This window comes from Galeopterus variegatus, unplaced genomic scaffold (genome assembly GCF_000696425.1).
Source record: "Galeopterus variegatus unplaced genomic scaffold, G_variegatus-3.0.2 Scaffold4004, whole genome shotgun sequence".
Lineage (NCBI taxonomy): Eukaryota > Metazoa > Chordata > Mammalia > Dermoptera > Cynocephalidae > Galeopterus > Galeopterus variegatus.
Window position 1 is genome coordinate 148,809 of NW_007730115.1, and position 2,258 is coordinate 151,066.

A 2,258-nucleotide genomic window follows, 5' to 3' on the forward strand; every position below is an offset into this window, starting at 1 on the left:
GACAGGTCTCTATATGGGATCCGAACCCTGGGGGGGAGGGGGGGGGAGGAGCGCCGCAGCGCTCCAGCTCAGCACTCTACCGAGTGCGCCACCGGGCTGGCCCAGCTCATGAGGCTCTTAAGGTCAGGCCTCAGAGGGCCAGTTGTCCCTGACTTGTTCTTGCCACCCCACCCCAGCGGAGGCCCTATCCTAGGTGCTAGGCATTTGTCCTCTTCCCCGTATCTTGCCCCCATCAACCTCCTCAGGAAGATGCTGAGAAAAGGCGCTCCTAAGCTTGGTGCCTTCAGCCAAGCCCAGGTATCGAGCTGTGGCCGACGCTGGGGGATGGCCAGAATTGGTCAGGCTGGGGCAGTCCCCACCCCTGCCCCAAGCCCCCGGGGAGTGCAGGGTGGTGGTGATTCAGCAGTGGGAAGGCCCCAGACCCCTGGGGAGAGTGGGGAGACTGGGGAAAGGGGAGCTGGCATCAGCACCCCGGGGAAAGACAAGATCAGCAGAGGCGCAGGCGGAGCCACGGGCCCTCAAAACAGGATGTTGTGTAGTTGTTCCGCACCCGGAGGCTCTGCGCTGCCGGGCTCTGGGGAGGGGGCGGGGCGAGGACTCGGGACTCCCCTTGCCCTTTCTCCTCGCCGGGGCGCGCAGCTGTTTGGGGCTACAGGGCCACACCGGGGCCTGAGGTGCGGCTTGGGGCCTGGGGACCGGCGGGTGGACAGACTCGTGGACGCCCTCTGGTGCTTTCCTCCCAGGCCTTGCGCGCGGAGCCTTGACTTGAGAATCAGCGTCCTTCGTCCAGCACAAACTTTCTGAGCGCCTACCACGTGCAGATCTCTGTGCTAGGTGCTGTGGAGAAAAACAGTGTTTAAGACAGGGGTCTTGTCTTCTAGAGGTTTTACAAATACAGTGATCGATTCTGGGAATAAATAGCTTAACCTTTTTGAGCCTCAATTCTATCTTTAGTAAAATAGAATAATTTATCTTTCACTTGTTAGTTGTGTAGATAACATTAGAATGGGTGTAAAAGTCCTTATGTCAATGCATGGCTCAAAGCAAACATTCAACAAATGCCTTTTTAAAAAATAAAATCAGGGTCTGGCCGGTTAGATGACTTGGGTAGAGCATGGTGGTGCTAATGCTAAGGTAACAGGGTTCGGATCCCTGTACTGGCTAGCTGGCAAAAAAAAAAAAAAAAGATGTTTCCTAGACATAGCATGTCTGCGGACATCTTTGGGTCTTTGCGCATTCTATTCCCTCTGCCTGACTTCTTTCCTGTATTGACTGCCAGGGGAAATCGACTCAAGTCTTTCACAATCTGGCCCTAAAGTACTACTCTGCCTGGCTGCCATATCCCTCTGCCTGGCTGCCATATCCCTCCTCCTCCAACAACAGCAGCAGCTGCAGCAGCAGCCGCAGGCGCGCACACACACAGACACACACACGTCTCTGCATGCACTCAACAGTCATTCTCCTAGTTTATTCTCTGGAATCCTCCAGTGGACTCCCAAGCAGACTTTGGGTCTCTCTCCTTCTCTTGGATCCCCATAGTCTTTGATACAAAAATCTTCTCTGTGGAGGAGGAGAGAGCAGGAGGGACAAGGGGAAAATCTCATTACCCTACTGGGACTCATGAATGGTGCTTGGCGTTTGATGGAGGAAGGAAGGATTGTGAGTTCCATAAATGATATGGTTCAGAGGAGGGCCACACACTAAAATGGCTTCTATGAAGCCATTAAAAATTATTTCCCAGAACAAAGTTTTTTGAGCTGTGTTCCTAGAATACCCTTCCCATGTCTTGAGAGCAGTAAAGTAGTGGGGCTCTGAATCCTACCCCTTCAACCAGAGAAGGTTTGCTTTTATCCAATTTATCCACTGATGTTCTGGAGAAAGCTCATTTAAAAAAAACTAAAAAAAAAAGCCGTTTAGCTTAGTTGGTTAGAGTGCAGCCTTATAACACCAAAGTCATGGGTTCGGATTCCCATACCAGCCACCCACACATACACACAAAAAAGTTTCCTGCAAAAAAATATTTGAAAATGAATTTAGGGACAGAGTGGTGAGAGTAGGGAGCACATTAAATGCAGTAGATCAAAAAACTGGACTGGCAATCTGGGGTCAGACTGCATTTCTTGAGTCTCTGAGTGTTTTGGGCATGCCTAGCCCTGGTTCAAGAGGGACAACCTGATTCAGCCTGAAGAATCTCATGATCTGTTGGGATATGGGACTGTTGCATATGAGGCTACTAGAGGAGGAGGAAAGAGCCCAGT